This window comes from Lolium rigidum, chromosome 1 (assembly GCF_022539505.1).
Source record: "Lolium rigidum isolate FL_2022 chromosome 1, APGP_CSIRO_Lrig_0.1, whole genome shotgun sequence".
In the NCBI taxonomy this organism is placed as follows: domain Eukaryota; kingdom Viridiplantae; phylum Streptophyta; class Magnoliopsida; order Poales; family Poaceae; genus Lolium; species Lolium rigidum.
In genome coordinates this window covers 112,235,584-112,258,293 of record NC_061508.1, presented here as the reverse complement: position 1 = coordinate 112,258,293, position 22,710 = coordinate 112,235,584, and the positions used below count along the sequence as shown (strand labels likewise).

The window sequence follows — 22,710 nt, the reverse complement described above, 5'->3', positions numbered from 1 at the left end:
CATCAATCTCGCCGAGCCCCGCGGCATCCCTCTGCCACGCCGCTCGTCTTTGCCGGCAGGAGAAGCACCTTCCTGGCAGGTCCATCCTCACTCCCAGGCGGTATTAGGTGCTCTTTCTCCTCTCTTCCTCTCCTACCTCTTCCCCATCAAATTTTAGTGCTTGATCTGTTTTGCCTTTGCAAAGGGATGTAGCCTTGGGCTTTATCCGTGAGGTTGAATGATCTGATCTACTTTGGATATGCTTTCTCTGGCTTCATGACATTTTTGCTTGCCAGGTGTTTGACGAATTGTGTACATGGGATATTCTATGGTTATGGTGCTCCAGGATGTGAGTTCGATCTAGCTAATATTTATGCTCCATCCTGCTATTTGTAATCTTGCAATTAAAATAAGAGCATGTTATGGAGAGAGATTTCATATGAGCTTTTGTTTCATATACTTGTATTCAACTGTACCTGATTTTTGTTGTTGGATGCTTCAATATTCTGTACAGTTGTGCTAAATAGACTGGCAGAAGAAAAACCACGTAATTTTGATTTTTAAGTGCAAAGGCTTCATCTCTTATGTGTATATCAGATGATGCAAGGCATGTCAGTGTTATTTCTAGATAATATTTATGGTTTTTTATGTAGGTTTGTGCAGAAACATCAATTATTTGTTGCCGTTGGCGTAAATAAATCAAGAAAATACAGTAGGTATGGTTTGGGTACATTTTACTCCAAGTAAAATATTAATCAACGTTTGCTCTCTCATGTGATTTGGTCTTCTGCTCACGTGTGACAACGGTAGATGTGTGACAACTTATTCATGCAGGTTTTTGTGTTTATTACCCACCAGGTTTCATCGAAGTGCAATAAAGATTGAATATTATGCCCACTCGGTCTTCGTAGCCACACAGGAATATGTTGTTTCATTAATGGACAATAGAGATTTAAACTTTGGTACACTCTTGCTTTGAGCGGTGCTAATGATCGCACATTGGTTTGCAATTTTTTGTGCATTTGGTACAAGTTTACATCTAGGTTCGGATTGTTTTTCTCTAGAAAAACCTTCGAGAAAGATTATATTGCTGCTTATTGCACATTTTCTTGATGTTTGTGAGGAGTTTTTAGTTCTATCTCCTTCCAATTTGTTTAGCTCATTTGTGTAAGCCAGAGAAACTAAAACATGTTTCTTCAGTTGACATCAAATGCATGGATTTAATTATAAGCTTCTAAATGATCTGCTTAATAAGCGCTCGTGGAGATGGTAGCTTTCTGATGTTGTTTCAGGTCAGAATGTTTCTATTGAGATGGCACAGCTTTGCCTATTTGCCTTTTCATTAAATATCAAAATGTTGTTATTAAGCTTTGTATTGCCCACAACTTTGATTTAACTAATCTTTAGAAAATGCGTGCCTATCCAATTGACATAATAAGCTTATAGTTTGCTTCATGGGGCTCAGTTGCGATGCAAAATGCCAGTATATGACACTCGGGTTCTATCTTCTGCAGATCAGTGGCTAATAAAAATGCATGAGCATTTATACTGTCGATGTTGATATCTCTCCCTGAAGTTACAAAAGGACAAAATGAGTCATATTAGAATTTGGGGTTATTGTTTTAGTACCTAAGGTGGATTCTTATGCTCTACAGTGGTGCAGTCAAATGATTCTGGTTTAGGTGAGTGTTTGGATCCCTGAACAATCCTGCTCTTGTCCTGCTACTATGATAATTGTTGTGGTGATATTTATTGTGATGAGATATCAAAAAAAAAATTCAGCTTGCCCAAAGATATTTATTAGGATATCAATATAGCTGGTTGTTTCTTCTCAGCTGCAGCCCACTATATTTATATTCATTTGCACTGATACTTGTGTGTCTCCTTTCAAATATTAGATGAGTATGAAACAACGGAGATGATGCTGATCCCTAGAGCCCTATTATGCTTTTGAATTTCCTTTCACGCTTACTTTGGATGTCACAAATCAGGTAATATAGCTATTTTATTTTGTAGTAGTCTCCACAACAGGATGCTTTGGTTCAGATGTGTATTTATTTGCTATTCTCCTGCTAGATAATCGATTGTTTGGTTTCGATTTGCGCTTATATGATAATCTCCTTTTATTATTTGCAGTTGGGTGTATTGGATTTCTCTTCTATTTTGTTAGTCCTCCTCACCCGTTTGCACCGGTTGTCTTGATGGAAGAGTAGTGCATCCTGCAGTTTGCGCCACCACTACGTGTCGTGCCCTCGCCAGGAGGAGCAGCTGGTAGCCCGCGTCCATCTCAGCTTGCATGGGGCCGCCTATATCGCCTGCCCCTCTTCTTGGTGCGCGGTGGCTGGCTGGTCAGACGTTTTTTTTTGCTTTGCTGCCTGCAATTGCTGGCCCGCGGCTCGCCTATGTTGTGTGGGCTGAGATGAACACCACTGGATTCAATGTTGATTGAGGTGAGCTTCGGATTGCTAGGTCCTTCTCGGTTATTGCTGTCAAATTTTTCAAGTTATTCAACTTTTTCTTTTTTTGTACACCTCAGTACTCCGGGGAAATGGAGCTGTTGACAAAAAAGATTATGATCTGCACTATTTGTTAGGGATGAAATTCTTTGTGTTGTGTCCGTGTATGGTGACGTGTGATCAGGCTGACGGGGCCTTTAAGTTGGATTTACTGTTTTGTAGAATACATGTATGTATGATGAGAGCGGTTTACTCCTGCAGCTTATAACATCTATTTGCAAAAATAAATAAATAGATCCTTACCATTTTCATGAATTTTTTTTTTTAGATAAAAGGCAGAGACTGCCCGACTTTAAATTAATAAAGCCCTCAGGTTCAACAAGGATGTAACGATACATGCTGCGGCACAACAGCTTCGGCCAAGCAAACATAACAGCGAACAGCACTAAACAGCAGAACAGCAAGGCTAGGCTAAGAGCAGGAGGGAGCCGGTGGAGAGATCACGCCTCATGGTCAGCCCTTCTTGGGTTGGTTGCGTCGTGAAGCAGCTTGAGCTCGGCTACCGCGTGCTCGATCCAGGGGCGGTCCAGGGGTCTTGCCAACGGCGTCCACATCTGAAGAAACAACATAGTTTTAAAGATTATGTTAGCTGGATGTTTCATGAACTTGGACTCAATGGTCATTTTGTTTCTGAAGAGCCAAAGTGCCCATGATTGAGCAATGAAAAGCAACCACACACATCGTCTAAATCTACCCGACAGACTAGAGATGATGGCAAAAAGCTGTGCAAAATTAGCGGGGCACCAGCTGCACCCCAGCAGCTGGCGGGTAACACTCCACGCAAAGACCGCCGTAGAGCAGGTGAAAAAGATATGCGCCGCGTCTTCCGGTCTGCCGCAAAGCTTGCAACATCCATTGCCAGGGCCATGCCTAGTCGCAATATTGATGGCGGTGGGAAGCTTGTCAAGAACTAGCTGCCACGAGAAGATTCTGGTTTTGAGAGGAATACGGGCCGACCAAACATCGCGGAAGTGGGCCAAGGAGGCCCCTTGGGCCAGCTTCAGGTACATGGACCGAACCGAGAAGCGCCCCGAAGATTCCAGAGACCAAGACACCCCATCTTGTCCCTGAGAGAGATTGGTTTGTTCAATGATGCTTCTCAGCTGCAGCCATTCGCCAGCCCCCTGGGGATCAAGTGAGCGACGGAAGGTCAGAGGCCCCCCAGCCCCGCAGACCTGAGCCACCGTGCTCATCTGAAAGTTGGCGATGCTCGAAAAGGTGAGGGAATCTGTCCTTGAGAGCAACCTCGCCGTTCCACTTGTCCATCCAAAACAAAGTTCGCCTCCCATCGCGGATACCGTATCTCGCTCCAAGCTTGAAGAGATGCTTGATCTTATGCAAGCTTCGCCAAACCGGGAGCCCCCACGGCCCGTTCCCTCGAAGATATTGTTGGCAGAAGCATATTTCGCTCTGATGATCTGGGCCCAAATAGGGTTGTCCGGTTGAAAAAGTTTCCAGATCCACTTGAGCATCAGCGCCCAGTTCATCTTTTTGGAATTAAGGAGCCCCAGCCCTCCACAATCCTTAGGCCTACACACCGCAGGCCAATTGACCAGATGATACCGCCGTTTAGGCCCCGAGCCTTCCCAGTAAAACCTAGCCCGGTGAGAGTCGAATTTAGCATGAATACCGTCTTGCAGGAGAAACATCCCCATCGCAAACTGGGGCAGACTGGCCAGGCAGGAGTTGGACAAGATCAAGCGCCCACCAGACGACATGAATTTACCCCACCAAGGCTCGACACGGCCAGCCAGCTTACGGACCAAAAACAGCCATTGCTCCATAGTGAGTTTCCTATCAGAAATGGGCAAACCCAGGTAGGTGAAGGGGAAGGCGCCAAGTTTACAGTTGAGCCTGTCAGCCACAGTTTGTTTCCTAGCAGCGGTGGTCCCCATGACCACCACTTCAGATTTGTGGTAGTTTATCTTAAGCCCAGACATATCCTCGAAACACATGAGCAAGAACTTCAGATTGGCAATGTGCGTGTCATCGTCTTGGATCATAATGAGAGTATCGTCTGCGTATTGGAGGTGGGTGATCCCGCCCGGGATCAAGTGAGGGACCACCCCAGCTATGTGACCCGCCGCCGCCGCGGAGGAGAGGATCTTGGACAGCGCTTCTGCCATGAAATTGAAGAGTAAGGGAGAAAGCGGGTCCCCTTGACGCACTCCTCTTTTGTTCCTAAAGAACGGTCCCACTTCCCCGTTGATAGAGATCGCGGTCTGGCCTCCCATGACCAGCTGGGAGATGCGGTGAACCACTCCCGCGTCAAAGCCCTTAGCTCTGAGGACTTCCAACAGGAAGTTCCAATTTACTCGATCATAGGCCTTCTCGAAGTCTAGTTTCAGCAAGAGGCACCCTTGCCTTTTAACTTTCAGCTCGTGCACAATCTCATGAAGCGCTAGAACCCCGTCGAGGATAAATCTACCCTTGATAAAAGCGCTCTGATTTGGGCTGATGATGCGATGGGCAATGGGGTCCATCTTGGTTGCGAACGCTTTGGAGACAATCTTGAAAATCACGTTGATGAGGGCGATAGGTCTGAACTGCGTGATTTTGTCCGCCCCAGGGACTTTAGGGATGAGCGAGAGGATCCCAAAATTCAGTCTCGCAATGTCAATCCTTCCCAGGATGAAGTCGTTAAGGATATGAAGCACGCCCAACTTAACTAAGCTCCAGAATTTCTTAAAGAAGAACACCGGAAACCCATCCGGGCCCGGGGCCGTGTCAGATTTCATTTCCATGACAATCGCTTCCAACTCCTTGTCCGAAAAGGTGCGCATCAGGTTCTCATTCTCCTCCTGAGAGACTCTGGCCTCAGCTCCCCAGGCGTTGGCGTGTAGCCCACACACCCTGGCCTCCTCTGAGCCGAGCAGGCGGCGATAGAACTCGTAAATATGCTGTTGGATGAGGGTTTTGTCTGTGATCACCCCATGATCCGAGACGAGCGACGAGATGCAGCATTTCCTGCGGCGGCCATTCGCCAGCGCGTGGAAGTATTTGGTGTTGGCGTCGCCTTGCAGGACCCAGCGCACCCGGCCCCTTTGCCTCCAATACTCTTCCTCCGCCCGGAAAAGCTCGAGCAACTGGTCCTCTAAATGATAGCGGAAAGCCCACTCCTCCTCGTCTATCCCGACCGCGTCCGCTTTCTCGTCGAGACTCTTGATCTGGGAAAGAAGGCTCTGCTTAGCATCTCTGTTCTCTTTTCCTTGATTTGCATTCCAGCCTCTGAGGTGCTGTCTCAGGCCCGAACTCATGAAACTCCACCAGTCCACAATATCCCGCCCTCCCACCCTATAGGAAAGGGCCAGCCAAGCTGCTTGTAAGGCCTCCTGGAAGCCATTAAGTTCTAACCAGCTGGACTCAAAGAAGAACCTATTGCTCTTGGGAGGGGTACCATCCCCGGAGTCAAAAATAAGCGGAGTGTGGTCAGAGCCGAGGCTTGTCTCTGCTGTAACAGCGCACAGCGGGAAGTGAAGTTCAAGCTCGGGGGAAATGAAGACCCGATCCAACACACACCGCACTGGGTTAAGCTGCTTGTTAGTCCAAGTGTAGCGCGCCCCGGTGCGCGGGATTTCACGCAAACCCCACGTTGCGATGTGATCATTAAACATGTCCATCCTAGCCCAGTTGATCCTATCATTGTTCTTGTCATGGGCTGCTCTGATTAAGTTAAAGTCCCCTCCCATGATGATTGGGACGGCGGAAGAGTTGACTTTGTTGGTCACTTCCAGCAGGAACTCTGCCGAGCGAGAGTGATCGGCCGGCCCATAGATGCCCATGACTCTACAGCGCAGCCGATCCGCGCGGCAGAAGATATCGGTGCAGATGAAGTAGCGACCCCTGTCGATGGCGCCCACCTCGAAAGTGCTGTCCCGGAAACCCAAGAGCATTCCCCCTGAATGACCCGTGGAAGGTAACCAGCACCACACAAACTTGTCCCCAATCTCGAGACTGGCGAGCTCTTGATCCGTGAACTCTTGTCTGATTGTCTCTTGCAAGCACACTATATCAATCTTGTGAGAGCGGAGAAAGTCCTTAAGCAAAGTTCGGCGTCCCCTAACACCGAACCCGCGGATGTTCCAGAATAGGGCCCTCATTGGGAAACCACGGTGCGACCCCGTGCTTGGCGGGTTAGAACTCTCCTTGCTACCACCGAAGTTTTCTTCTGGATCTTCTTCTTCTTTATCAGCCTTAGCCCCTTTGCACGGCTTCCCCCAGACCCTACTGGAGGAGAGGACGTGGTGTTGGCCTGTTGAGGTTCTTCGCTCTGCGGGACCTGCTGCTCCGCTTCTTTCTTCTTCCGCTCCTCAGCCAGCGCCTTGTCCCTTGCAAGCGCCAGCTCCGCTTGGGCCAGCTCCCGAGCCCGTAACATAGAGAGAAGAGGAGCCGGATTTCCCGCAGCCGAAGGAAAAACAATGCAGCTATCGCGCGCAACAGAAAGCAAAGAGGCATCGGGAATATCTTGCAAGATAGCGAAGTTCTCGACTGATTTGGACGTACCTGGGGTTTTTTCCTTAGCACGCTGGATGGCTTTCTCCAGGATGGGCGTCGCCGACGAGCCCGCTCCCCGGGCACTGGACCTTGCCGCCGCCACCGGCGACGCCTTGCTCCTAGGCGCCCTGGAAATTGGCGCCGCCAGTTCCGGGACCACAGTGCCTTCAGCGAAGAGGTCACCCTCCAACTCCCTTTCTTCAATGTGCCGAGTCTCCCCTCCTTCCTTCTCCACGGCGGGATCCACACCCTCCGAGAAGCTGAGTTGCTGGGCGACCATCTTGAGAGCCAAGGATGGGCGGTCCGCATTCGCTTTGCTTCTACGCTCCTTGGAACGCATGGCCTGCGGGTCCGATTCCCATGTCACCGGAGTGGCAATGCCAGCTTCGACGCGGTCTTCGTCCGAGAGTTGCTGCGCCTTCCAGAGAGATGGTCGGCTCTTGACAGACTCGGCGCCCGCCAGCGGAGAGTCTTGGAAGGACACCAGAGAAGGAGACAATTGGTCCCCACCAGAGGAGACCCTTTCCCCTGAAGGTTCCTGCCGCGCCCTCGCCGGTTGAAGGATCTCCGCGAGCACCGGGAAGATGTCTCCCTCCTCAGTCAGATTGGACCCATATTGCGAGAACACCGTGTTTGGCAGCTTCGGCCCCAAGTCACCTGGTTTCTCTTGAGAAGCAGAAGCGGGAACGGACTTGCGTTGAGGCACAGACGTGGATGCGGAGCCCCCTTTGCCCTTGGCCGGGCTCATGTCTTTCCTATGCTTGCCCCTACGGCCATTCCATCCTTCCCCCTCAGAGTCCTCCAGCTCTTCGTCTCTCTCATCCGACATCTTCCTCTGAGGAGGTGGGGGCAGATCAGAGAGATCCTCCCTCTCCGCGCCTTCTCTGACAATGCGCACCTTGAAGCCCTGGGAGTTAACGAAGAAGATGGTGTACGGCGGTAGCTGCACCGGAGACCTGCAACCAATCCGCACCCTAACAGGATCCAGGGGAGACTCCAGAGAGCTCTCATCCACCGCAATGGGACGCCCCAGTTCCCTGGTGGCCAGCAGGATGCGGACGGCCTGTCTGAAGGGCGGCGGGACGTCATAGAGTTTGATCCAGCACTCCTCCAGGTGCTCCACTGCCGCCGGGTCCCCGGCATTGGAAGTGACAATGATGTGAAGCTTGGTTGTTGGCAGCGTGAGGCCCCCGCCTCTTATAGCCATACGCAGACTCTCCTTTGAAGGGAAGAACAAAGCGAAGTCCGTTTGGTTGATCTGCTGCACCCTCCACTCCCAGTTCTCATCCACAAGATCTTTGAGCTCATCCTCCAGTTGCTCAGCAGAGAGGTCACCTCCTTCCAGGATAACCATGGCCGCATTTGGGGCCGGCGGGAGAAGTTCCTCTTCCGGCACATCACAGCAAATGAAGCCTCTGCCCTCCAGACCATATCCAGCCCAAAAAGGATCCGACGCCTTAGACAGAGAGGCACACATGGCCGATAGGTGACCAACCTTGTTGCACTTGATGCAGAACGGGTCGTCCTTGCACTCCGCCTGAACATGCCCCGGCTTCCCGCAGTGGTAGCAGACGATGTGGGTCGCCTCACTGCTCGAAGGAGCCCCTCCTTCCGCCGACGAGCGCCCCTGGGCTGCACGCTCCCCATGCGTGGAACCCGGTGGTCTAGGAGCCCCACGGCCCTGCTCTCGCCCCCGCGGAGCCAGGGGAGGTGGGTGTGGGCGCCGTGGCTCCCTCCCACGACGCTCCCGCATCCTTCCTTCGTCTTCCCTCCGGCGCTGGACCTCATTGTCCCGCTGAAACTGCTGCCGGCGTTGTTCCTCCTGCTCGCGTTCCAGCCTTTGGCGGAGGTCTTGCTCCCTGCGGCGTCCGTCCTCACCACTGAACTGGTCGAAGGAGCGCTTCCCTCTCCTCTCCCTATCCATCCTCAGAGGCTTGAGCACAGGCGCGGTGGAGCCGCTCGCACCCGCAGAGACGAGAAGCTTTGCGTGGCGACGATGACGCCGAATGTCTCTGGTGGCGGCTGGAAACCCTAACTCCCAATCTAGGGTTCCCACCGGCAGCCAGCGCCACTTAAGTACCCTTGGAGGAGGGGTAGAATCGTCCCCCCCCCTGACAGACGAGTGAGACGCCATCTGGGCCGTAGAAGCAAGAGACTGGGACACGTGTCCCCCATCGGACGGCTCCCCTTGGTCCCTGGCCGCAGCAGCCGGCCCAGTCCAGTTAGGCCCCAAGTAAGGCCCAGAAGGCGTTGGCCCAGCCCAACCAGCCCCCACGCACGGAACACCGCGATCCTCCCCAGGAAACCCTAGGAGCGCCCCCGCGCGCGCCGACGGCGGCGCCGCCACCGGCGGGCGAAGCAAGATCTGGATCTCCCCGATGCGAACCGCCGGCGAAGAGATCGACGGCGACGACGAAGCCAGGGGGCCCGATTGCCCGACGCAGATCGACCGCCGCAGAGATGGGAATTCCACCTCCGATTCCAGCCGCCCCGGCGAGAATTGCTGCACCTCCGTCCGCACCACAGACGCCTCCGCCGCTGGACTCGCCGGAGCCGACCCAGCCCCGGCAGCCCCAACGAGAGACCAGGCCAAGAAATCGCCGAGACACGTAGCCGACGGCTGCCCCGCGCAACCATCTTCCCCGGCGACCTCCGCCTCCGAAGCCAAGACCGCAGCCTCGTCCTCCCCGATCTCGCCCAAGATCTGGAAGGAGTTGCTCACAGCGCACCGCCGCGCCCGCCGGCGGCCGGTGGAGAGCATCCGGCGCCCATGGGACGAACGCGGAGGGGGAGCCCTCTCCCAACTCCGGTCGCCCCCACGATCGCCAGCGTAGACGCCCGGCTCCCTGCGCGCCGTAAGACACATAGCCCGTTTCTCACTCCCATTTTCAGCTTTCATGAATCTGTTCTGAGTAATCATGTAGTGCTTACACATACGCATAGCTATTGCTGATACGTAAATGATGCTGCATAAGGAAGATTAAGGAAGTAGGAAAATTAGCCTACGAGAAAATAGTTGTTCGTTAGCTGGTTAGTTTGGTCAGCTTGGGTGCAGGAAGGCTATGTTTTCATCCCCATCCTTCCCCTTTTCATTTAATGTTCATCAGTTTATTTATTCTTTCTGATTCATCTACTAATTTGGATATATGTTTAGGCCAGATTTCACTTTTCAGCAAGTTAATCTGGAATTTCATGTCTGCATCATGAAATTTTATTGCCATTCTTTACTTTCTTTTTAATTAGCTATAATTACGTAATAGGACATGAATATGAGGTGCAGATTGCGTATGGAAGAATTATAGAGCACAAAAAAACTAAGGACACTATTATGTTTTGAGGTACAAACATTTGCACGAGTTTTCTTTACATTTGATCTTTTGTCTCTTTTATTCGTTCATATAATGGAAGATTGATTATATGAGATAACTGATGATACATGAGTATATGCTCAAAACAATGTTCTTCAGGGGCTGTCCTATGCATTATATAATTTTCATCTCACTCTCTCCTAATGTGCTCAATGAATATACCCTTCTTCCTGCAGTGGCTTGGGAAGGGGAGTAAGGCCGTGGCTTGCGAGGTAAAAGGGTAGAGAAACGTTGTTGTTGAGGCTGCTCCCAGAGCAGAGATCTTCAATGGCGATGAAGGGGAATTCCAGTGCCCACACAAGTTCCTCCATTTGGCGCTATTAGATGGTGAGTGTTCGCCACCTATGCTCTATGACACATTAGTTATGCTGGGTGCACGGGTGACGACACATATTAACTACGTGAGGCATCTGTGGGTTAGGAAATGAAACTAATGCCATACTGTATTAATTATGTGGGGTATCTACTGGTTAGGATATAAAATTGATTGTCCAGCATATAAGTTATGTGAGGCAACTGCTATTTTTTTTGCCGATGTGTTGTTATCACTTGGTTATGTCCAAATGTTTGAGTAAAGCCATGTTCCAGTACATGTCGAAAAGGCACTAATAAGGTTCAAAGTAACATCAGAATTAAGTTTCCAGTCCATCCTCAGTGGTTCTCTTTCTATCTGAAGTTGCTAACTGTTTGTTTTATATAACTTATAAATAAGAGTGTACTGCTAGCCTGCTATGCTTATGGTTGTTTAATTCGGTCCTATGTCAATGTAGTACCAAATATTTGTCTTGCTTCATTGTTGCTTTTATGGAAAAGGCATCAATGCATTTGATTCATTTGATCTTACCTCTTGCTTCGTTGTTGCTTTCATGCCCCTTTAGATTTCTTTTGTTGTCTATTCACCAAGTATAGCTATTTCCGTACAGTGCCTAAATTGTTGCTTAATTGTTTTTTGTTAGGATTGCTGGTGGAGCTCATTGTGTTTGTGAAGGTATCTAATATTGTTGATGATCCAAACCCTCCCCTGCCCCATCTACTACGTCTTCGACAGTTAACACAAGGTTGCTTTCATATTTTGTTCCGAGCTTATTTGATCGTTTGGTTGACAGAAGATAAAAAACGGACCTAGGTTGGTTGGTGAGCTAACTCAAGTAATAACTTACAATTTCTATTTGTCCTTCTGTCGACCACTGCTGTAGATGTATTTATCTTGCTGTTATCCCCTACTCCATATAGCCCCTACTGGAGCACCATTAGAAGTAGCAGCGACAAGCAACAACATCAGTGCTTCCATCGTCCAGCTGGTACGGCTTCCTTGCCTTCGCCCCATGCTTTGCCATCCCTACCAGTAGGAGCACAACAGAAATGTGATGATAGCCTCCGCCAACCATGGCCAGAAAGTAGATATGCTACCCCCTCAAATGTCTCCTTACTGTAATTAGTTTAAGTGTTGTTGCTTACAACCTCCGCAAACCATAGTCAGAAAGTACAAGCTATGCCACTCTGTCAAATGCTTCCTTACTGTAATTAGTTTAAGTGTTGTGGTGCATTTGGTGCTAATAATATGTAGGATAACGTATCCAACATACTTAATCTTCCAGATTGTTGGATGCACTATTTGTTTGGAGGCGCTACCAATGCTGTTGTGAAATTTCATTACATGAGAAAATATAAGATTTCATTGTTGGGGATTTGTAGCAGATATTGTTCCTGAGCACCAATACTACTTTCTTTTATCGCTGCCTACTCATATACTATTTTCAGTACTTCAGGTCTTACTTGACGATACAGATTTAGATTTTGAGCACTAGAGATTAATGAGCTGTCCTTACAAAGAAGAGACACTCCCTTTTTTGACGGAAAGAGCCACTTCCTTTCCTAGAATAACATATTTAACCATTCTGTTTCAATACACGCTATGCCATGCTGCTGTCATATCCCGGAATTGTCTTAGATATAATGAACTCGAGAAAATAGTCGGATTTGATCAACCATATTTACATGTTGTTTGTATCGGTATTGTAAATATCAGACTCTCAACTAGAATATCTTTTCGTTTACTCCAGTATATTTGGGGAGTAGTATCTGATGAAATCTCATATCACCTTTGTTTCGATCTAAATGTTATTTATCTGTCCTAAAATCTAGGGAGTGCACTGAGTTAGAAAATATGCAGATACATGTCATGTTTAAATTTCTTCTTCATGTTGCTATTTGAGTCAGTTTGCTGCCAGGATAATGTTCAGCATTAGCATCCATGCATATGAATTCTCCAGTGTCATAATCTAAATAATTATGCTAGGAAAATTGAGTAAAGGTTTTCTGCAAATCTTTGCTCCTGGAAAGCTAGGGGGAACACAAATGTTCTCGCTTTGAGAAAGTATGACAGTGGGTCTAGAATCTGTCATATTATAAAGGTATATGTGGGACATGTTCTGTATAATTCATAAATAGTTGTTATGTCTAGGTGTTAAATTTTTGAATAATATGTAAATCAGTGACATACTAGCATCAGTTGTTCGGTGAATACTGCTTTCATTTTAGGTTGGCCACCCGCGTTTGTTGAGCTCATCTCTCAGGTGACCTGTTTGACGAGTCTGGTATGTAGAAAGATGAGAAAGTTGCTATTATCTCTACAAATGTAATTGATCCTGCCATATTCGATCAAGCTCTGAGAATTTTTATTCCACATATACCGGCTGGAACATCTGCTTGGCCAAGGTAAGTGTTGTTGAGGATTTGCCAGGTCATTAGTTTTGATCTGAAATCTATTAAATATGAGTGTTAATTGTTTGGAGTGTGCTTGGTTTGTAATTTGGTGATTGTTGATGGTGTTTATTTTCCTGAAATTGATGCTTCTTGCTTGCAGCTTTGGTTTTGGGGACTGTTATTTGGCATCACTATTTTAGCCTACAGCAATCTGAAACACCACATTCCTGGATGAATTTTCCTGCTCCCATTCTGGCCTCCATGGTCGGGTTCGTTCCTGCTCTTCTCATATTTTGGGCATATGAACAAACAATTTTAGTTTTACAGTCACCATATTATGGCCATAGGTATTGTCATGTTCATGTGAGCCTTTAAAAGAAAGGTGATGAACTAAATAAAATTTGAAACTTTATTGTCAGAGGAGATGAATAAATTGTGGTAGTGACATAGTGTATATGAGCAGTGACACAGTTTAGAACATGAACAATAGTGTAGACTCAGATTTTTATCAGGACAACTAGGAAAGAAGGGAATCTGTTGTATATATGTTAGCGAGGAAGTATGCAGTGATATGTGCTAGGTAAACATGCTTAAACGTGCAAGGAATTTTTTCCCAAGATGATTGAGCATGTCAAAATTACGTTATACATGTCAAGAATCCTTGAGTACATCTAGAAGACATGTACAACTTCAATATTCAAGGGTGAGATTACTGACGGTAGAAACAAAGATGAGTTTGTTCTAAAAAAAAATTAACTTTGTGCATTCAATTTTGATGAAATAATTACGAGGAGTTTATTCTTGAAATATTAATTATTTATTACGGATGTTTAAGGCAATTTCCCTCGCATCAAAATTTTTCTCAGCTACTTCTTTATTCGGTGAAATGCGACCAAGGTCAGAGGGACGAGTTCAATGCCCAGTGGCTATTTGAGAAAACAAAGGTACTGGATGACCCTTTTCTTTGCTTTGGTTTTCCATATATTTCTGATGTTTTCCCTTGATGTATCTCGGTTCTTTGATTGCTTACCAGGTAAGGTATTGTCTTGAGTGCATGCATTAACCAAGAACACCATATTCAAGCTTGGGATATCTTAATTCAGACCTTCTGTGAAGATGATTTTCTTTCATTTATTGTGTATTTTCTAGAACAGATGATCCTCCACCACTTATATACATGTTACTCTAATTTGTCGTAATCTGCATGCTTTCCTGATTCCTCGGTATCAGTAGCTTGCATCTCTTCTTTTCCTATATCTACATCTCTTCCTTTCCTATATCAAATTGCTAGGATAATTTATGAACTTCCAATATAATAAGTCAGCAGCACAAGTCGATATATATGTTGCTTGCATTTCTCCTTTTATGTGCTGAAGGTAATCATTTGCTCCTGCTTGTGTGTTCAATTGTTGACCTTCTCTCTGTTTGGAGGGATTCTCCATGGATTCTCCATGGATTCTTTTTGTATGCTTAAATTCTTGATGGAATATGGTTTGATCCCACCATTATTTTTTAGTTCTTGGAACCACACCAAAATCCAACCGCATGGACATTTGAAGTATTGAAGCATGGAAATTAAATTCTTTTACATGTATGTGCATTTGATTTAAAAGACGAGGAATTGCTTATGTCTTAGGCAGCTGTATACATTTTTATAATACAAAAACTCTAGCTGTACATTTGTATTTTGAAAGACATAAGTTGAATAATTTCTTTACTTCATTCCACATAAATTTTGTAGGTTATGGTAAGTTTGAACCAATTAGCGAACCTGGTGGAAGTGCTTTGCCTGTTGTTGATCATATAAAGGAAGACTTCCTGTTTTATACCATGTCCTTTGACTTAGAATGTGTGCTTGATTGTTGGTTTCCCAAACTGTTCTTAGTGCGAATGCATTGTTTCCTTCAATTGGATAAATTTATTTCGTGTTAGCACAATGGCTATTGATGGTTTCAAGGCATCCCAATAGCTATTGATGGTTTCAAGGCATCCCAATAGCTATTGATGGTTTTAAGGCAATCTCGGTATACAAGTTGAACGGTAATTTATTATCTTCTCTTTATTGTCAAATTGCTTCTAAGATTACAATACTCTGTTGTATCAAACGTGAGCTAATCTTCTTCTCTTATTGTTTCTTATATTTGGCTCACATTTAACTGTTGGTTGATTATCCTTTCATTTTTTTTTTGAAACTAACTACTGCAGGGGAGTCCCCCACAGCCTTTTATTGCTCAAAACTGAAAGAAATATTTACAATATTTACAAGGGAAAATAAAAAGAGCACAACTAGAGTCTAACTATTTACAACAAGTTGTCAATCCATGATGACAAAATGGGGACAGTACTCGCTTTTACTCTATGCTTAAGTAGAGTAATATCAGAAAAGAAACCTTCCTTCCAATTTCTAAAGGTTGGTTGTATATCCTTGAAAATCTTATTATTCCTCTGCTTCCATATATTCCAGCAAGCCAAGATAATAATCTCCACAAAACAGGGACCCTTAAAACGTTTCTTAGTATTTTTCAAGCATTTCTGGTCCAGAACCTGATGCCCAATTAATTTGTAAGTATATCCAAACTCTGACACTAAAAGTGCATTCAAAGAATAAATGTGACCAATCCTCCAGAGCATCAGCAAAACATAAGACACAACTATGATCAGAGGTAACTTGCCAATGTCTTCTCCTTAACATATCTTTGGTGTTGATTCGATCATGTAATATAAGCCAGGCAAAGAATTTATGCTTAGAGGTACACTTGCTTTTCCATATCCATTGTGATGGAAAGTGTGAATTGATATGATGAAAACTCAATCTGTAAACTTGACTTGGAATAAAAGCACCTGATTTGTTGCTTGTAATAAGCCATTGATCATCCTGATCTGAGGTAACTACACCTGCTAGCATATGTTGAAGTGTTCTTAATTCAGTAGCAGCCTCAGCAGAAATAGGCAGATGAAAAGCCTGTGCAGGATCAGTAATTTGCAATGCCTCTTTGACTGAGATGAATGTGTCCCTTGCAAAAGAAAAAAGTCTTGGAAAAATATCTTGGAGTACCCCATCATTCCAATTATCTGACCAGTAAAATAATAGTCTCTCCAGACCCAAGCTTACAATGTGTCAATTGTCCGTATAGCTCAAACAGCTTCATAATGTTCCTCCACCAAAATGAACCACAAACAGTGACAGCATGTGGTGCCTCTTTGTAGTAGTATGAATTCCTTATTAATTTGACCCAAGGAAGATCCACATTATTATAAAATTTATGGAGCTGCTTCATCATGAGGCATTTGTTCTGAATCTTCAGATTAATGATACCTAAACCTCCTTTATTCTTTGGTTTGCATATCATATCCCAAGAGGCTAGAGAGTGCACTTTCTCATCATCCTTTCTTTTCCTCCACAAGCAATTCCTTCTGGCTCTATCAATAACATCAATCACTCCATCTGGTATATCCAATGTGCTAAGAAAATGAATAGGCATGGATGACAGAACTGAATTAACCAGTATTAATCTATCTCCATAAGACAAGAATGATGCTCGAGGCAAGTAAGCCTTCTTTCAACTCTATCGCTGAGTGGAGAGAGATCCCCGATTGTTGGTTTAGTTGTGCCCATAGGAATACCAAGGTATGGAAATGGCATGGAGGCAATATTACATTGTATCTCGTGCCGATAGTGCCTCAGCCTTCTAATTGGGAAATATTGATTGGTATGAGTGAAGACTTGTGATAATTAACTTTAAGACCAGATGAATGCCGTATACTCCCCAAGTACCTCTTTCAATATCCGTAATTGCTCAATCTCAGCAGGTAGCATAATAATAGTGTCATCTCGCATATTGCACTATAGGGTAATCATTACTTCCTCTATTTGGAATTGGTGCCTTTAATCTCCCTTCTCTCGTATGCATGATTGACATAACTTTGTAAAAGATCCCCACCAAGAACATATAAAAGAGGAGATAAAGGATCTCCCCGTCCGACCCCTCTTCCGCATACAAAAGTTTTACCAGGGACCCCATTCAACAGAATTGCGGATGAACCAGAGAAAGAATCTCAATCACCCAATTAATAAATATTGGATCAAACCCTTTAAGTTCCATTATCTTGATAATGGCTTTGTGTTCAATTGTATCAAAGGCCTTCTCAAAATCTAGCTTTAACACAATAACTTTCCTCTTAGATTTGTGGCATTGATGTAGATATTCAAAAGTCCATGCTAAACAGTCTTGAATAGTTCTACCCCTTATGAACCCATACTCGGTTTTCATGAATGCATCTTGTAATTTGAACCCGAAGTCTCGTTAGCAGCCAACTTTGTCGAAATTTCGGACAAGTATTTGTCGGTGAGATTGGTCTAAAATCATTCACTCGCTTTCGGAGACAAACTCTTTGGAATCAGAGTTATAAAGGAACTATTAATACTTTCCAGAGGAGCTTGACCCTTATGAAAATCCTTGCACAAGTTAATGAAGTCATCCTTTATGATTTGCCAACACTTCTTGACAAACAGCCCATTAAATCCATCTGGACCAGGAGCTCTATCAGTTTTCATATGTTTAACCACACCCTCAATTTCCTCAACAGTAAACTCTTCTGACAAAGACTCCAAACCTTCAACAGGAGAGATAAGATGAGATATGTCAGCTTGTGTGGCCGAAGCATTTGTTACTCCCATTCTATTTTTATAACATGTCCAAAGAGCATTAGCCTTCTGATTATGATCCACCATAGAGTTCCCTTGCTCATCTTTAATAACTGAGATCACATTATATCCGTATCTTTCAGTAGCCTTGGCATGAAAGAATTTGGTATTTTCTCCTCCAAGTTTAATCCATCTAATTGTACATCTATTCTTCCAATATGTTGACTCGTATGCCCAATAACTTTTTAAGATGTACCTTCACAATATTTCTGAAATTAAATTCCTCCCTACTTAAATCCCTAGAATCCTCCAGATTATCAAAGAATAATATGACCTTATTGCAGTGCTCAATTATCAACTTCAAATGAGATAGATTTTTCCCCCATTTCTTCAGAGCATATCTGAGATTTTTAAATTTTGCAGCCAAAACAGAAGCAACATTATTTTTGTGAATTGGTAATTACCAAGCCTTCTTCACAACATCCATAAACCCTGGCTGCTCCAACCAAATATTCTCAAACCTAAAAATCTTTGCTTTTGGAATAGAGGTAGAGATAGACACCACACAAGGGATGTGATCAGAGGTAGATTTTGACAAAGGGAATACCATTGTATTGGGAAATTTCAGGGTCCATTCACATGTTGTGAAAAACCAATCTAATTGCTCCATCAAGGGTGTGGCTTGCATGTTAGACCATGTAAAACGTCTACCTTTCAGAGGTAATTCCAATAATCCCAGGTGGCTTATGATACTATTAAATAGAAAGATATCTGCCATATCAGCCCCCGGTTTATTCCTATTATCAACCGATCTCATAAAATTAAAGTCCCCAATGAGTAACCAATTATCATGTACAGGGATATCCAAATCATGCAACCATTGAACAAATTCATCCCTCATTATACCTCTACAAGGACCATACACAAGTAACCGCAGTCCACTTTTCAAGTAGTGTGAGCAGAAGTGAATTGTATCCTAATAGCAGAGTGAGTAGTTTCAAGAAGAGTGCCCATGAAAACCCTACTATTCCAAAGGACAATAATCCCCCCAGAAGCACCAATGGAGGGCACATAAGCAAATCTATCAAATCGTTTGGGGCGTAAAGTCCTTATAAATGAGTGGTCAAAAGATTCACATTTAGTTTCTTGCAGGCATATAATGGCACAGCTTACTTTCATCAATCTTGTTAAACACCAATAATCTCTTGTCTTTGTCATTTAACCCTCTGACATTCCAACATAGAACATTCCAATCAACCTTCATTGTTGTTGTATTCATTAAAACCAAATATAGCACAGCAAAAGTGGACCATGCATAACAGGCCACATAAGATAACCATGAAACCCAAAGTAGCAAATATTATCATTACAATCATAAATTGAGAATAAAAGTCTTGCACTTCCAAAAGCTATTCTCCTAATTGCCACAAAAGCACCACTGACTATCCTCATGATTGCCACAAAAACACCACTGACTATTTGACATAACAAACTATAATCCATTGGATGACTTCTTTTCCTTGGTGTCCACAGGAGCAGCCATAAGCTTCTCTGTTGTGATGTCTTCCTCGTGGATTTGTAGTTGCCTTCCAATGTTCCGCAAAGTGGAAACAGGTATGAAAGGAACAACCTCCTCCTTATCTACTTGTTCCGGCTTGGATGACTTAGGTTTTTTCCTAGTTGTACCCTTGTCTCGGTATACTCTCAAACTTATACCCATTTGCTTTAGCCATGTGCCTAGTACATCTTCTCGACGTAACTATCACTCCAAGATGAACTGTCCACTTCTTCGAGAAAAGAGAAACTGCAGCAGTTGATAGAGTTCCTTCGGATACTTTCTTCATCACTTGCTTCCGAATATGCATCCGAGCTTTAAGTGCACTTCTTGTAAACCTTGGAGTTACAGGGTCCATGTTTCTCCTCTTGCTGACTGCTGTTCTCCCACCAACAGACCCAGAGACCACAATAGACTCCACATTGAATTGCATATCACAAGTAGCCATAGATGCTTCACTGTAACTTGGTGTCTCAGAGATCAAACTCCTATAGTCAGAAAGCCAGGCAAACTTCTGTATAGGTAATGCCATAGGAATAGCCTTCATGAAAAGAGAAGGAGCTAAACCTTTATAGATTCTATCCATGACCATGTCCTTGGGCAGCAGAGGCCCAACCATCACATCAGACAAACAATTTGTATAGCTAGGAAATTGCTTGTGTAAAAAGGAAAGAAACTTCTTGTCTACCACATCAAACCGCACCTCAATCCCGTTGATTACCAAATGCCGTGGGGCTCGTAGCATGTTAACCGAACCTTCCGAACTTGAGGTATCAAGAAAGGCGTACTCATTAAACCGATGAATTTCCTGTTCCACCGGCTGCTCGTGGATTTCTTCTTGCCGTTGCTCTTGTACCTGGACCTCCACTTCCATAGCTTGATCTTGCTCTTCCTCCACCTCAAACAGAGGGTGCCGAACTCCATGATTATGCACAGGAGGCTGCACCTGTTCTTGCACATCCCATCCAATCTCGTGAAATTGTGGATTCACAAAAATATTCAAGTCAGGCTGTAGTAGCCCAGGCATAGGATGTGGATTGCCATTGAGTGGCATTTGGTCTTCATCATGTGGTAACTCATCAGCAAATTCAGCAGTGAGTATAAAGCAAGCAGCTGTCCAAGACTCCTTAACTCCACCAACAGAAGCATATTTAGTAAAAACAATATCCCTAGGAACCTTGGCTTCAGATTGGAAAGCTACATAGCAAATTGTTCTCTCAAGTAGAGCATCATCCTGATGCCAATGTAGCAATTTCCCAAAGGAACTAATAGCATTAGCCAGATCATAATCATTCCTATAATCCAATGGGACACTGAGAAGCATTAACCATCCAAATCTAAAACCCTGCACAGCCCTATGATTGTCCCTATTATCATGGTTGAGAAATCGAACAAAAACCCCCTGTTGTATCTGATAGGGAATATGATTGACCAACGCCGCTCTGGCCGCAGGACTACGAAGACGGTAAAACCCCAATCCGAGCAAACATGGCTGAACATCCTCTACAGTGCGCTGCAGTTGACCCTCGATAAAGTTCCGTACCTGCTGACGCCAATGCGGGATTAGCTGACCAGGAGGCGGCGGCATAAGCTCTGCGACACAGATGTTGTCATGTCGACGTGGCGGGATTATCCTTTCATTTGCAGCGGTGTTAAGTTTTGGTGGTGCACATTTGCAGCGGTGTTAAGTTTTGGTGGTGCAAGTACCTATTAAATCTCTGTTCTTCTTGTGTTGTGGCCTCTAAAAACAATGCCACGACAACGCCCATAAATAGCTTATGTAGATGTTGTTTTTGATGTTGCTTTAGTTACTATAATAATATTCTTCTATTTCCCTTATTGTATATAAAGGTTTGCTATTCCGTTCATGATTTTGTGTGCATTATCCTAATTTTATCTTATAGACTTTGTTTTGTAAAATCAAAGAAACCTATTACCATTTTTCCAACTTATTTTTATCATTGTTGTATAAAATGTAAATCGTTACGAATTTCACGGGATCGTGCGCCAAGGCGCACATTTAAATCTAGTGCTGAGGCTATGGAGCGGCGAATTAGGACGACTCTGATTGATTTGGCTTTTGACCGAGGAACCGCCTCGCACGGTAGCACGACCGCAATCTTCCCTGCATGCGGGACCCGCGAAAGTGACATGCTAATCGACCAGAAGCGTTGGCAACCCTGCGAGCTCAGGGCATCTCCAACCGGGCGACCCAAACGGACGCGCTGGACCGTCCGTTTTGGGTCGTTTGCGTGCCCGAGCAGACGCGCGGACGGAGCCCCGCGTCCGCGTGTCCGTTTGGGTCGCGCGCTGCGCCCAACGCGCCAGATTTGGGTCGCGGCGCCCCATGGTATGTTTTTCTTGTAAATTCACTAGAAAAACGTGAAAAAATATTATATAAAATATATAAAATAGTTCAAATGCTCAAAATGTATTACACATTACATAGTCCATGTAATCAAGGATAAAGTATTATTCAAATAAAATGAAAAAACGATACAAATGCTCTAGGCTTAAGGATTTCCTTCATCATTGTTGTTTGCAACATTGTTGCCTACATGCTGCCACATGTGCTCGACCAAATCAGCCTGAAGCTGGTTGTGTACAGCTAGATCTCGAATTTCATGGTGCGCATGAAGAATGTCCTGGAATGATGCCGGAGCACCTTGAGGAGTAACCAACTCTCCTTGGCCTTCCTAGTCATTATCAAACAGTAAATCATCCCGCTCTACCTCAACAATCATGTTATGCATGATTACACAAGCGATCATCACCTCCCACAGAGTTTGCACATCCCAGGCTCTGGCAGGGTGTCTGACGATAGCCCAACGAGCTTGGAGGATGCCAAACGCCCGCTCGACATCTTTCCGGGCTGCCTCCTCGCTCTTTGGCAAACCTTGCCTCCTCGCTTCCGAGTTGGGGTTTCGGATTGTCTTCACGAGTGTAGCCCAAGGTGGATAGATACCATCAGCAAGGTAGTACCCCTTGGTGTAGTGGTGGCCATTGATCTCAAAATCCACATCAGGGGACTTACCGTACGCTAGCCTATCAAACACCGGAGAGCGCTGCAGCACATTGATGTCATTGTGCGAGCCAGCCATTCCGAAGAATGAGTGTGATACGTCTCAAATGTATCTATAATTTCTTATGTTCCATGCTACTTTTATGATGATACTCACATGTTTTATACACATTATATGTCGTTATTATGCATTTTCCGGCACTAACCTATTGACGAGATGCCGAAGAGCCGATTGTCTGTTTTCTGCTGTTTTTGGTTTCAGAAATCCTAGTAAGGAAATATTCTCGGAATTGGACGAAATCAACGCCCAGGGGCCTATTTTTCCATGAAGCTTCCAGAAGTCCGAAGAGGAAACGAAGTGGGGCCACGAGGCAACGACACAACAGGGCGGCGCGGCCCAGGCCCTGGCCGCGCGGCCCTACTGT

At 45.1% G+C, this 22,710-nt stretch overlaps 1 long non-coding RNA gene across 25 annotated transcripts; it reads left to right on the top strand.

The window, feature by feature from the left end:
- On the top strand, positions 1–21,133 carry LOC124655510. 25 transcript variants are annotated; one of them, XR_006988753.1, is made up of 9 exons: positions 2–328; positions 633–695; positions 1,494–1,661; positions 1,878–1,970; positions 2,116–2,429; positions 10,534–10,684; positions 11,314–13,075; positions 13,224–15,103; positions 20,911–21,133. It is a non-coding gene; the product is annotated as an uncharacterized LOC124655510 (long non-coding RNA). The 25 variants fall into 25 exon arrangements; XR_006988752.1 differs by having other exon boundaries at positions 838–1,661; XR_006988747.1 differs by having other exon boundaries at positions 814–1,661.
- Positions 21,134–22,710: the final 1,577 nt, after the last annotated feature.